Source organism: Saccopteryx bilineata, chromosome 2 (assembly GCF_036850765.1).
Source record: "Saccopteryx bilineata isolate mSacBil1 chromosome 2, mSacBil1_pri_phased_curated, whole genome shotgun sequence".
Taxonomy (NCBI): Eukaryota; Metazoa; Chordata; class Mammalia; order Chiroptera; family Emballonuridae; genus Saccopteryx; species Saccopteryx bilineata.
The window spans coordinates 327,663,547-327,678,778 of NC_089491.1; the positions used below are offsets into that span (position 1 = coordinate 327,663,547).

The 15,232-nt window shown below is 37.0% G+C and overlaps 1 non-coding gene across 1 annotated transcript; it reads right to left on the reverse strand.

Annotated features, from left to right (window-relative positions):
• Nucleotides 1–14,321: 14,321 nt before the first annotated feature.
• On the reverse strand, nt 14,322–14,397 carry TRNAS-GGA (transfer RNA serine (anticodon GGA)). Its single transcript has one exon. It is a non-coding gene; the product is annotated as a tRNA-Ser (tRNA).
• Between the last annotated feature and the right edge of the window lie 835 nt (nt 14,398–15,232).

The following is a 15,232-nucleotide window of genomic DNA, read 5'->3' on the forward strand; positions in this document are numbered from 1 at the left end:
CCTCTCATTATATCTTTTAGTCGACCATCACTTTACAAGCAAATCATCTTATGCTTGTCTAAGATTTTCTTCCTTTTTTTTTTTTTTTTTTGCATTTAGTAGGTCCCTACTCCCTTTTTTTGCCCCTTGAACTCTTCACCCCAAATCAGGCCCTCCATTATAGGCAGTTTTTGTTACATTTAGCATAATATAATTCACAGGTCATCATGATATTTCCCTGAGGAGGGGAGAGGAGGGAAAGAGAAGAAAGAAAAAAGGGGGAAATAATAAATTATTACTGTTTTTTTTGTGTGTGGGGTGTTTTACCTTTTTTTTTTTTTTTTTTTTACTTTTTACTTTTTATCAATTCTAATTAGTGCTATCAACAAGACCACCCTCAGATGCCAATAAGAAAGAGGAAATAGAATATTATGGATACAAAAGAAAGAGGTAACACAAATAGATGTGGAAAAATCTATGGAGAAAAGACTTAACATATTGGAAGCCATGGAGCTAAATGACAGAGAATTTAAAATAGAAATCTTAAAAGTACTCAGAGATATACAAGAAAACACAGAAAGGCAATTTAGGGAGATCAGAAAACAACTCAATGAACACAAAGAATATATTACCAAGGAAATTGAAACTATAAAAACAAATCAAACAGAAATGAAAAACTCAGTTCACGAGCTTAAAAAGAGGTAACAAGCTTAGCTAACAGAACAGCCCAGATTGAAGATAGGATTAGTGAAATAGAAGACAAACAACTTGAGGCACAACAGAGAGAAGAAGAAAGAGACTTAAAAATAATAAAAAATGAGAAAGCCCTACAGGAATTGTCTGACTCCATCAGAAAGAATAACATAAGAAAATAGGTATATCAGAGGGAGAAGAGAAAGAAAATGGAATGGAGAATATACTCAAACAAATAATAGACGAGAACTTCCCAAGCCTGTGGAAAGAACTAAAGCCTCAAATTCAAGAAGCAAACAGAACACCGAGTTTTCTTAACCCCAACAAACCCACTCCAAGGCACATCATAATAAAGATGGCACAAACCAATGACAAAGAAAAAATTCTCAAGGCAGCCAGGGAAAAGAAGAGTACAACATATAAAGGAAGGCCTATTAGATTATCATCAGATTTCTCAGCAGAAACTCTACAAGCTAGAAGAGAGTGGACCCCAATATTTAAAGCCCTGAAAGAGAGGAACTTTCAGCCAAGAATACTATACCCATTAAAGCTATCCTTCAAGTACGAAGGAGATATAAAAACATTCACAAATACAGAAAAGATGAGAGAATTTATCAGCAGAAAGCCCCCACTCCAGGAAATACTAAAGGGGGTTTTCCAACCAGATTCAAAGAACAAAAGAAAACAACACCACAAGTAACAGCTCCACCAAGAACACAATAAAACCAAACTTAAACTGTGACAACAAAGGAAAAAAAGGGGGGAGAGGATGGAGATTAACAGTAGCAAAGGACGATGAAGTGCAGAAATACTCATAAGATAGGGTACTACAATGAATATGGTAGGTACCCTTTTCATTACTTAATGGTAACCACCCTTGAAAAAACCACCACAAAAACACTTGACTTAAAAAAGGTAGCAACAGAGGAAAGAAGTATGGAACACAAACAAACAAAAACAAATGATAGAAAAACAAAAGAGAAGAATCAACAAGATACAAAACTAACAGAAAGCAATTTATAAAATGGCAGTAGGGAACCCACAAGTGTCAATAACTACACTAAATGTAAATGGATTAAACTTACCAATAAAAAGACACAGAGTAGCAGAATGGATTAAAAAAGAAAATCCAACTATATGCTGCCTACAAGAAACACATCTAAGCAACAAGGATAAAAACAAATTCAAAGTGAAAGGCTGGAAAACAATACTCCAAGCAAACAACACCCCAAAAAAAGCAGGTGTAGCAATACTCATATCTAATAATGCTGACTACAAGACAGAAAAAGTACTCAGAGACAAAAATGGTCATTTCATAATGATTAAGGGGAAGTTGAATCAAGAAGACATAACAATCCTTAATATATATGCACCAAACCAAGGAGCACCAAAATATATAAGACAGCTACTTATTGACCTTAAAACAAAAACTAACAAAAATACAATCACACTTGGAGACCTCAATACACTGCTGACGGCTCTAGATCGGTCATCCAAACAAAGAATTAATAAAGATATAGTGGCCTTAAACGAAATACTAGAACACCTGGATATGATAGACATCTACAGGACACTTCATCCCAAAGCGACAGAGTATACATTTTTCTCTAGTGTACATGGAACATTCTCAAGAATTGACCATATGTTGGGCCACAAAGACAATATCAGCAAATTTAGAAAAATTGAAATTGTACCAAGCATATTTTCTGATCATAAAGCCTTGAAACTAGAATTCAACTGCAAAAAGAGGGGGAAAAACCCACAAAAATGTGGAAACTAAACAACATACTTCTAAAAAATGAATGGGTCAAAGAAGAAATAAGCGCAGAGATCAAAAGATATATACAGACAAATGAAAATGAAAATACGACATATCAGAATCTCTGGGATGCAGCAAAAGCAGTAAGAAGAGGAAAGTTCATATCACTTCAGGCCTATATGAACAAACAAGAGAGAGCCGAAGTAAACCACTTAACTTCACACCTTAAGGAACTAGAAAAAGAAGAACAAAGACAACCCAAAACCAGCCGAAGAAAGGAGATAATAAAAATCAGAGCAGAAATAAATGAAATAGAGAACAGAAAAACTATAGAAAAAATCAATAAAACAAGGAGCTGGTTCTTTGAAAAGATCAACAAAATTGACAAACCCTTGGCAAGACTCGCCAAGGAAAAAAGGCACAGGACTCAAATAAATAAAATCCAAAATGAAAGAGGAGAGATCACCACAGACATCATAGATATACAAAGACTTATTGTAGAATACTATGAAAAATTATATGCCACCAAATACAACAATCTAGAAGAAATGGATAAATTCCTAGAACAATACAACCTTCCTAGACTGAGTCATGAAGAAGCAGAAAGCCTACACAGACCAATCAGCAGGGAGGAAATAGAAAAAACTATTAAAAACCTCCCCAAAAATAAAAGTCCAGGCCCAGACGGTTATACTAGTGAATTCTATCAAACATTCAAAGAAGACTTGGTTCCTATTCTACTCAAAGTCTTCCAAAAAACTGAAGAAGAAGCAATACTTCCAAACACATTTTATGAGGCCAACATAACCCTCATACCAAAACCTGGCAAGGATGGCACAAAGAAAGAAAACTACAGACCAATATCTCTAATGAATACAGATGCTAAAATACTAAACAAAATACTGGCAAACCGAATACAACAACATATTAAAAAAATAATACATCATGATCAAGTGGGATTCATCCCAGAATCTCAAGGATGGTTCAACATACGCAAAACGGTTAACGTAATACACCATATCAACAAAATAAGAACAAAAAACACATGATCTTATCAATAGATGCAGAAAAGGCTTTTGATAAAATACAACACAATTTTATGTTTAAGACTCTCAACAAAATGGGTATAGAAGGAAAATATCTCAACATGATAAAGGCCATATATGATAAACCATCAGCCAACATCCTATTAAACGGCATAAAACTGAGGACTTTCTACCTTAAATCAGGAACAAGACAGGGTTGTCCACTCTCTCCACTCTTATTTAACGTGGTGCTAGAAGTTCTGGCCAGAGCAATCAGACAAGACAAAGAAATAAAAGGCATCCATATCGGAAAAGAAGAAGTAAAGGTATCACCTTTTGCTGATGATATGATCCTATACATCGAAAACCCGAAGAACTCCACAAAAAGATTATTAGAAACAATAAACCAATACAGTAAGGTCGCAGGATACAAAATTAACATACAAAAGTCCATAGCCTTTCTATATGCCAACAATGAAATATTAGAAAACGAACTCAAAAAAATAATCCCCTTCACAATTGCAACAAAAAAAATAAAATACCTAGGAATAAACATAACAAAGAATGTAAAGGACCTTTATAATGAAAATTACAAAGCATTGTTAAGGGAAATCGAAAAAGATACAATGAGATGGAAAAATATTCCTTGTTCTTGGATAGGAAGAATAAATATAATCAAAATGGCCATATTACCCAAAGCAATATACAAATTTAATGCAATTCCCATCAAAATTCCTATGAGATTTTTTAAAGAAATGGAACAAAAAATCATCAGATTTATATGGAACTATAAAAAACCCCGAATAGCCAAAACAATCCTAAGGAAAAAGAATGAAGCTGGGGGCATTACAATACCTGACTTTAAACTATATTATAGGGCCACGATAATCAAAACAGCATGGTATTGGCAGAAAAATAGACACTCAGACCAATGGAACAGAATAGAAAGCCCAGAAATAAAACCACATATATATGGTCAAATAATCTTTGATAAAGGGGCCAACAACACACAATGGAGAAAAGAAAGCCTCTTCAACAAATGGTGTTGGGAAAACTGGAAAGCCACATGCAAAAGAATGAAACTCGACTACAGCCTGTCCCCGTGTACTAAAATTAATTCAAAATGGATCAAAGACCTAAATATAAGACCTGAAACAATAAAGTACATAGAAGAAGACATAGGTACTAAAATCATGGACCTGGGTTTTAAAGAACATTTTATGAACTTGACTCCAATGGCAAGAGAAGTGAAGGCAAAGATAAATGAATGGGACTACATCAGAATTAAAAGTTTTTGCTCAGCAAGAGAAACTGATATAAAAATAAACAGACAGCCAACTAAATGGGAAATGATATTTTCAAACAACAGCTCAGATAAGGGCCTAATATCCAAAATTTACAAAGAACTCTTAAAACTCAACAACAAACAAACAAACAATCCAATAAAAAAATGGGAAGAGGACATGAACAGACACTTCTCCCAGGAAGAGATACAAATGGCCAACAGATATATGAAAAGATGCTCAGCTTCATAAGTTATTAGAGAAATGCAAATCAAAACTACAATGAGATACCACCTCACCCCTGTTAGATTAGCTATTATCTACAAGACGGGTAATAGCAAATGTTGGAGAGGCTGTGGAGAAAAAGGAAACCTCATTCACTGTTGGTGGGACTGTAAAGTAGTACAACCATTATGGAGGAAAGTATGGTGGTTCCTCAAAAAACTGCAAATAGAACTACCTTATGACCCAGCAATCCCTCTACTGGGTATATACCCCAAAACCTCAGAAACATTGATACGTGAAGACACATGTAGCCCCATGTTCAGTGCAGCACTGTTCACAGTGGCCAAGACATGGAAACAACCAAAAAGCCCTTCAATAGAAGACTGGATAAAGAAGATGTGGCACATATACACTATGGAATACTACTCAGCCATAAGAAATGATGACATCAGATCATTTACAGCAAAATGGTGGGAACTTGATAACATTATACGGAGTGAAATAAGTAAATCAGAAAAAAACAAGAACTATATGATTCCATACATTGGTGGAACATAAAAACGAGACTAAGAGACATGGACAAGAGTGTGGTGGTTACCAGGGGTGGGGGGAGGGAGGACATGGGAGGGAGGGAGGGAGAGAGTTAGGGGGAGGGGGAGGGGCACAGAGAACTAGATAGAGGGTGGCGGAGGACAATCTGACTTTGGGTGAGGGGTATGCAACATAATTTAATGACAAAATAACCTAGACATGTTTTCTTTGAATATATGTACCCTGATTTATTAATGTCATCCCATTACCATTAATAAAAATTTATTAAAAAAAAAAGCAGAAGTCTCTATAATTCTATTTAGATTTTATTTTTCAGAGAATAGTTTAGAGTAGAAAAAATGAAAGTGGAAGACAGGTAATAAGCTATTGTAGCAGTCAATGAGAAATAGCCTAATATGGTATTAATAGACACAGAATTAGATGCCTTTAAGCTATGTTTGAGGATAGATCAATGGGAGGAGTTAGGGGATAAGGAAGGGAGCAGTCTCTAAGAATACTCTCAATCTTTCAGAGTAAACAGGTAGGTAGAGGGTAGATAGATCTACATTCTCAAATGAGGAATATGGGAATAGGGAAAATTATAAGGAATAAGACCAGAAGCTCATCATAAGATTCCTATGAAATAACCAGACAGAATGGTTAATGAGGCTTTTGGAAGGTAGGAGAAAAGTCAGGATAGAGACACAAATTTATAATCTCCCATAAAAGATATGTCGGAACGAGATTCTGGACTTCACAGTCTTGTAGGTCTCAACCAGAGTGTAGAGTGTTTGTTGGGAAGAACACCAGAACCAGGATCTACATTTTTAAGTCCTTTTGTATTGAGATGGGAAGAACTGACTAGATCTCCTAACAGAATATACAGGAACACGATGTGTGACTTCTGAACTAAATTAACAAACTGTTGAGCTTTCTTCATGGTCTCTCTTTCAATCAGCCAAATGAATGAAAAAATCTCTTATTTCTTTTTGAGAGAAGCCCATTAGATAGAAGGAGCCGGGACCTCTGAATGAATACATAGAAGACTTCTGATGGGAAATGCATCCACATGGGACTCTGATGTGAGAAAGATATTAACCTTTATTGAATTATGCCATTGACATCAGGGTTTTATGCGCTATAACAACTATCATTATTTTAGCCCATCAGGAGAGAATAAGATCACCAAGAGATAGAGAAGTAAGCCAAGAACTCTATTATTTTACAGTCAAATAGAAGAGAAAGAGCCTAAAAATATATGGATCAATAGTTGTCATAGAGATAAGAGTAAAACAGAGGAATTGCAATATTAGTGCAATCAAAAGAAAAGAGAGCATTTTAAGAGAGAGGAAATAGTCAAATGGGTCAAAAGTTAATAGAGCTCAAGAAAATCTAAAATGCTATCATAGGCATTAACAACATGAAAGGAACTGTTCATTTTAGCAAGAGCCAATTCTGAGGAAAATGAATGAGGTATAAGTGTGTGCAAAGATTCACGGTTCAAGAAGGGTTTGTTTAATTTATTTTAAATTTGGAGAACATATTTTGCGCAACTCAAAACAAAATGTTAATGCTGAAGGAAAAGTATAATGATGAGGGTGAGGTGAAAGAAACATAAAAGCTAAGATGGTAATTGATGAGAGGAGTGCCCAAATTGAGGATGTGAACCATGTATATGCAGACGTGTTAGTCTTTGATGGGAACAGAGCATCACACTTTCTTCATTAAAAGAGGCAGAAGACAGAACAGCTGCAGCTAGGATTATATTTGGAAACAGTGGAGAGGAGTTGAGGCAGATCCAGATTGTGGCTTCTATTTCCTCTTTGAAAGATTCTGCTAAGGGCTGAGGGTGAAGGGTGGAGACAGGTCAAATATTTAAGGACAGTGGGGAAGGAATGGAAAAGTATAGTTGAAAAGCAAGCTGACTTGGAAAATGAGATCAGGTTTCTGGCACACTTGGGATACATCTGAGTTTAATGATTATAAATTTATAGTGAAACCCATTTACCTTGTTTTGGATTTCTCCTGCAATGCTCTAGTTGTCTCCAAAAGGCATAAAGAAATGACACAGTTGGGATTGTCCTAGTCTGGAATTTTGCCAAACAAGGGGAAGTGAATTTGGGATATCAGCAACAGGAAACTTAAAATGATGAATTATAGAGACTAAGAGCATAAGGAGGGAAGTGGAGACAGGAGAAGTCTGACAGATGGGGGAAAAGTATGTAGGTAAATGGACTAATCATAATAGTGTTGAAGCAAAATCCTGATACAATTAGTTAAGTAAAGAAGTTGGAAATATTAATTGTGATTAAAGAGTGGATTTTATAAAGTAATAGTTTTGGAAGTGAAGAAGATTTAGAGGGAGAAAAAGTCCTTGGTTTGCGGGCAGTGTGTAGAAAGTGGAAGAGAAATGAAATCATCAGAGAAGAGGAGGGTATTAGTTGTGGTGAGAATGCTCCCTACAACCGCAGGGCTATGTGAGAAAATACAAAATACCTGTGGGAGCCTGTGAGGTAGTCTGTGAGCTTCTTTAATATAGCTTTCACCACTGTAAGTGTCTGTTGCCCTTTCATCTCCATGAGTGTAGAAATGTTTAATTTGGTTATTGTTGTAGTTCTAAGATCTAACACAGTTCCTGCCACATAGAAGGGGTTTAATGAATGTGTCAATAACACAGTGAAGGGTGATATAATAACTATTTCCTAATTTGATTCCCAGTGATCTTTGGTTCCTAGTACAGTGACACCTCGGTTTTCATAGACAATCCATCTGAAAACAATGCTGAAATTCGAAACTGATAAAAACCAAGGCAATAATTTCCATATGAATCAATGTAAATCCAATTAATTCGTTCTAGACACTCCAAAATACATACCAGAAACACATTTTATGGAGGATAAATGTAGTGTTTAAAACTAAAAATATTAATATAAAACAAATATAAAAGACTAATGTAAAGAATAAATGAACATTTAACATGGCATTTACCTTTCTGCAGACTCTTCTTGGTGTATGGAAGATGGCGAGGAGGGGAGAGAGAGGTGCAGATATTATTGTTTGGAAGAGGGTCCTTCATAAGGACTTTAGGTATCAAGGTACTATGTGGGGTCACTTCCTTTCTTGGTCTTTTGGCACTAGGACCAGCTTCAGTCAGTGGACCCGTGTTGCACAAGAAAGCTGTCCAAAGAGGCCTGTTTCTGCCGCCTCTTTAATATTTGCCTAAAATGGGGCAAGACATTATCATTAAACAAGTTGTAGACACAACCTGCAACAGTTTTGTCTGGGTGATTTTTCTCCACAAACCTCTGTACCTTACTTCCCATGGAGAAGATGTCCGTAATCTCTGAAGAAGGCACATTCTCCTCTGTCTCTTCCATCTCATCTGAAGCAACTTCTTCCTCTGCCATCTGCTGCACTTCTTGGTGAATGTCTTGCAGCTCTTCCATGGTGAGTTCTTCACTGTGGTCATCCACCAACTCTTCTGCATCCTCACCACTCACCTCCAAACCCATGGACTTCCCCAGATCAACAGTTGACTGCACCACATGTGTAAGGTCATCAGGGAAAGGCTCAAACCCTTCAAAATCTCTCTCATGCACACATCCTGGCCATAAATTCTTCCAGGCAGAGTTCACCATCCTGGATGTCACTCCCTGCCATGCCTTATCTATGAGACTAATGCAGTTGAGAATGTTGAAATGTTTTTTTCCAGAATTCTCTTAAGGACAATTGTATATCTGATGTCACCTCAAAGCACCTTTGAAACATTGCTTTTGTGTACAGTTTCTTGAAATTTGAAATGACATTCTAGTCCATGGGCTGGATCAGTGGTGTGGTATTAGTGGGCAAGAACTTCACTGTGATAAAACTGAATGCCTCCAACACTGTGTCTTCCAAACCTGGAGGATGTGAAGGATCATTGTCCATTACCAGGAGGCACTTAAGGACCAACTGATTATCCTGGAGGTATTTTTTTGACCCCGGAGGGCCAAACACTTCATTCATCCACTCAGTGAAAATTGGCCTCCTGACCCATGCTTTCTTGTTTGCCCTCCACATCACACACAATTTACTTTTAATCACATTGTTTCTGTTAACACTCTAGGAGCTTCTGAATGGTACACCAGTAAGGGCTTCACTTTACAATCACCTAGCATTACCACACAACAGAAGAGTTGTGAGCCTATCTTTCATAGGCTATGTCCTGGCAGAGCCTTTTCCTCCTGTGTAATGACTGTCCTCTTTGGCATTTTCTTCCAAAAGAGGCCAGTTTCATCATAGTTGAAGACTTGTTGGGGAATGAATCCTTCAGCCTCTACTTAATCTTTCAATTTGGACATGAATTTTTCAGCCCCAGACTTGCCCAAACTCACACCTTCACTGTGCATAGTAACACTGTGTAAGCCAGTGCACCTCTTGAATTTTTCAAACCAGCCTCTGCTGGCCCTAAAATCACTAAGTACAGTAGTACTCATCCCAGGCATTTTCTTAATGAGATCAGCATACAACAGTCTGGCTTTTTCATATACGATGACCTCCGAAACAGAATCGCCATCTAACTGTTTTTTGATTGATTCAAATTAATAATATCTGTTCAACATCTTCAATTGTTTGTGATCTCTGTTTTGTTAGCACATTCACACCTTTCGCTACAATAGCCTCTTTTATTGTTTCCTTTTTTGCCACAGTGGAAATTATTCTGGATGGTGACTTCCCATACATACGGCTGATTTCAGCAATCTTGAAGCTGCTTTCATATTTTTCAATGATTTCCTTTTTCAACTCAATCATGTTTCTGGCCTTCTTCTTCGAAGGGCTGCTGGCTCTGAAAACTTTCGTTGGTCCCATTATGAAGCTAAAAAGAAAGGGTTAACTTATTAACAAGGGAAACACTTAACACGGACAATGAGATTTGAGCACATGTGATTTTATCTTACCTGCATTATATATATTTTGAAACTGAAAAATGCAAAATAAACACATTACACCAAATACTGTAATCACTTACATGTAATTGTAGTATTAGCACTCGCAATCAATAATAAAAACACAAATCACTGGAAAGCAATGGAATTGTTTGGCTAGACACGCGGGGTGATTGATTCTTACACAACAAGAAACAATGCCACACTGAGCAGGAGAATGCGTGGGTCGCTCTTTGTTTTTGCAAAATTAGCAGCGAGGTCACATGGGCACGCCACTGAAATCCAAGGCAACTGACAAAAACTGAGACAAATTTTTCACGGAAAAAATTGATGAAAACTGAAACCGATGATAATCGAAGTCAATGAAAACCAAGGTATCACTGTATTCACATCCTTGTGGAGTCACACTCCATATTGTACTAGAGTTAGTTTGGGTGACTGGTAGACTATAGTAGAAGTAAAAGTGTAGTTCCATCTTCGATCACTTGAACTGGTAGAAGCCATGTCATGAGCAGCACATGATGAGGAATTAAAGCTTGCTGCCAAAAAAGATTCAAATGAACTTGGAGCAGATCCATCAGCTCCACTGAAGTCTTCAAACAGCAACTTGACTGCAGTGTCATGAGAGACCCTGAGCCAAAACCCCCAGCAAAGCCACGCCTGGATTTTTTTTTTAAAGAGAGAGACACACACACACACAAGAAGGGAGAGAGATGAGAAGCATCAGCTCGTATTTATATTGCTTTAGTTGTCCATTGATTGCTTCTCATATGTGCCTTGACTGGAGGGCTTAAGCCAAGCCAGTGACCCCTTGCTCAAGCCAGTGACTTTGAGGCTTCAAACCTGGGACCCCAGCATCCCAAGTTAGTGCTCTATCCACTGTGCCACCATGATCAGGCAAGAGTAGTTGCTTTAAGCTGTTAAATTTTAAGGTGATTTGTTATATAGCAATAGATAACTAATAGAGATTGTAAGCTATTTTTACAGAAAAATTCAGAACTTGTTTTCCACTGTTACTCCATCCAGAAGGAGGGTACCCAAACTTTGAGTACCCTCTTGCTCCTACTTTTGATTGGCATCACTCCACATACAGGCACCCTTTCAGCCTGTAGGTCTGGGGAGGAATCAGCACACAGTAGGTGCTCCCTAGTTTCAAGGGTTCTTTTTCATTTCCCTTCATCAGTGCACAGAATCATGAACAATGCCTCCCTCTTCATAGTATAATAATTTTAAGAGTCTGATATTTCTACTTTAGTTATAAAACTATTACGTAAATACAAACTGTGCATTTATAGGCATAAAATACTACTAAATTATGGTAAATTGACTTATTTTTTAATTTTGTGTAGGCTGATAAGAAGGCACAAAGATTTGAAGTTGCAATGATTGCCCAACCTTCACTGGTTTATCAGCATTTTTGGCACGTTCTTCTCAAAAGCACAAGGAAGTCTGTGTAATAGGTCATAATAGACACAAGCCACAAAACGCACTTTCAGCACAGTTGACTCGACTGAAGCTTAGTCTCATTCATCCTGTTTCTTGTTCTATGTAATTAAACTTCAAAAATAACAAATACAAAAAAATTAGAAAGTTTATTTTAAGGATAATTAATACTGAATATTATACATTTCCTGCTCAAGTCAAATATTGTTTTTAATTCATCTCATTAATTAAAAACTGAGGCATTACATGATAAAACCTGTTGTATTAAGGATAGTATAAAAGTGTATTCTATTTGTCAGAAAAAGCAATATAATTAATTAAAAGGAATACTTCCTGTTATTTGCCAGATGGGTATGTCTATTTTTTGTGGGTAATTTAAACAATAATTCTAAAATAAAAAATTTTAATGACTATCATATTGCTACAGTTAATAGATAATTTTGCAAATAAATTTTGCTAAATTAACATCTATTTCATAAAAATATAGTGTTACCATATGAAGTCTCTCACCGTATCTGTGTAAAATGGTGACATATAACCACCAAATTTTTAGATAATACATTGTTTTCTCTACATATATAATAAAAGCATAATGTTTACCTTATATCTTACTAAGTTTAATATATATAAAAACACATAGACCTATCTTCATTTATGAGACTGAGTTAATACTACAGAATTATTACATTTTTTTTGTCAAATTTTTCATATTTGGCCCTGGCTGGTTTGCTCAGTCATAGAGCATCCACCTGGCATGTAGAAGTCCTGGGTTGAGTTCTGGTCAGGGCACACAGGAGAAGTGCCCATCTTCTTCTCCACATCTCTCTTTCCTTTACTATCTCTCCTTCTCTGTCTTCCCCTCCCACAACCATGGCTTGATTGGTTCGATCACATCAACCCCCTGGCATTGAGGATGGTTCCTTGAGCACCCATCTCCAGTGTTAAAAATAGTTTGGTTGTGAGCATGGTCCAGATAGGCAGAGCATCAGCCTCAGATGGGAGTCACAGGGTGAATCCCTGTCAGGACACATGTGGGAGTCTGTCACTCTATCTCCCCTCCTCTCACTTAAATTAAAATATTTTTCATGTTTATAAAAGATATGATAAATATAAAAATTTATAATTTATACAGCATGGTTTAACTTATTATCTCATTTTATGTAATATTATCCATGTCATAGTAATATATTGTGATCTAGTTTTCATTTGTTTTATACCATAACTGGATGACATTCAATTCTGGCTAGATTTGACTCACAAGAGGGATGACTTTGAAGCATAATTAGCATTGTGAAATTTGCTCTAAAATAATTTCAACACATGTTTAAACTTGTGCTTGTTCACCCACAGTGTAAGCATGAGTCATTGTATTTTCCATCTCACTTCTTTTGAATTACAGCTTCAAAAATCAACACATCAGATGGGAAAATAGAGGACCTATCATTCTTAATCAAAAATCCATTCCGTAAAAGAGAAAGAGAGCACATTCTTGGGTATATCCAACAACTACTTCTAAAAATGTTACATAAAAGTATTATGAGAATTATAGCTTAAGAGTAATCTCTCTAGTTGCTTATATGCATAAAGTTTTGCATTAAAGACCAGCTTTCCACACAATATTTACAGAGGTAAAAAATGCAAGAGTCACAGGCATATACATTGTATGTTTCATTTCTGATTCTCACTCTAATCTTTGAAAATGTAAATGCATCTTTTTAAGTTTCAAATTAGCTCTAGTGTCTCCACATTTGGGGATCTAAAGTTATTTCTATGACCTTTGACCTCACTGTCCATTAAAATATAAATAAGTATCAACAAAGACCTCTCTGAAGTCCTCTTACTAGCCTACAATTGTAATTATTATTCCAAACTCACTTTTAGCCCCGCTTCTTGTGTTCAGCACTATTTATTCAGAAATCCCTGACTCTGCAGAAACAAACAAAATATGTTCTCTATGTTCTACAATGTTATCAGTCATCATGGAAATTCAAATTAATACTACAATGTAATCAATGCCATGTCACTATATATACCCAATAGAGCAGGAGAGGGGAGAGAGAGAGAGAAAATATGAATGAACAAACAATAAGGTCTCATTTTAATGAATGCTCACAAAGTGAATTCACCTGTGTTTTGTTTTTTTGTTTGTTTGTTTTTTGTATTTTTCTGAAGCTGGAAACGGGGAGAGACAGACTCCCGCGTGCGCCCAACCGGGATCCACCCGGCACGCCCACCAGGGGGCGATGCTCTGCCCACCAGGGGGCGATGCTCTGCCCCTCCGGGGCGTCGCTCTGTCGCGACCAGAGCCATTCTAGCGCCTGGGGCAGAGGCCAAGGAGCCATCCCCAGCGCCCGAGCCAACTTTGCTCCAATGGAGCCTCGGCTGCAGGAGGGGAAGAGAGAGACAGAGAGGAAGGAGAGGGGGAGGGGTGGAGAAGCAGATGGGCGCCTCTCCTGTGTGCCCTGGCCGGGAATCGAACCCGGGACTTCTGCACTCCAGGCCGACACTCTACCACTGAGCCAACCAGCCAGGGCCTCACCTGTGTTAACAACCCTCCAGATCAAATAATGAAGCGAGGCCATCTCAGAAACTTCTCTCATGATGCTTCCCTTCAAAGATGGCCTCTATTCTGGTTTCTTAAACTGTTCTTTGTTTTCCATATTTTAAGGAATTGTCTTACACTATTTTGAGATATGGCAAGTCAAAAATGTGTAAGGCAGGGTGGTGGACTAGAAAATCAGGAAGGGTTTGCTGCTGTAGTTTTGAGACCTAATTTTTTCTCCTGAGAAACCTCAGTTTTTACACTTAAGGTCTTCAACTGGTTGGATAAGTTTCATCCTCATTATTAAGAGTAATCTCCTTTACTTAAAATTAATTGATTATAGCTATTAATTGCATCTTTACAGCAAAACTAGATTAGTATTTAATTAAATAGTTGAGCAATATAGTTTAGTGGAGTTGACATAAAATTAACCATCACATGGCCATTACAGCTAAAGTTCTATGAACATTCTGTCCATGCCCTTTTATAAACCACAGGTGTCAATTATGGTTTATTGTCGCTACTACAAATTCCATCCAATGCTGCCCACCCCTAGATTCGTTCAATATGACTAGAGATTAGTGTGCACAAATAAATGGTCAAATTAGAAGTAATCTCACCTGCCAATTAAAAGTTGTTATTATTAAAATATTTTATTAACTATTAAATTAATTATTTTAAAAGTACTATACCTTGCCTGATCAGGCAGTGGCACAATGGATAAAACATCGGAATGGGATGTGGAAGACCCAGATTTGAAACCCGAGGTCACCGGCTTGAGCATTGGCTCACCAGCTTGAGTGTGAGGTTGCTGGCTTGAGTGTAGG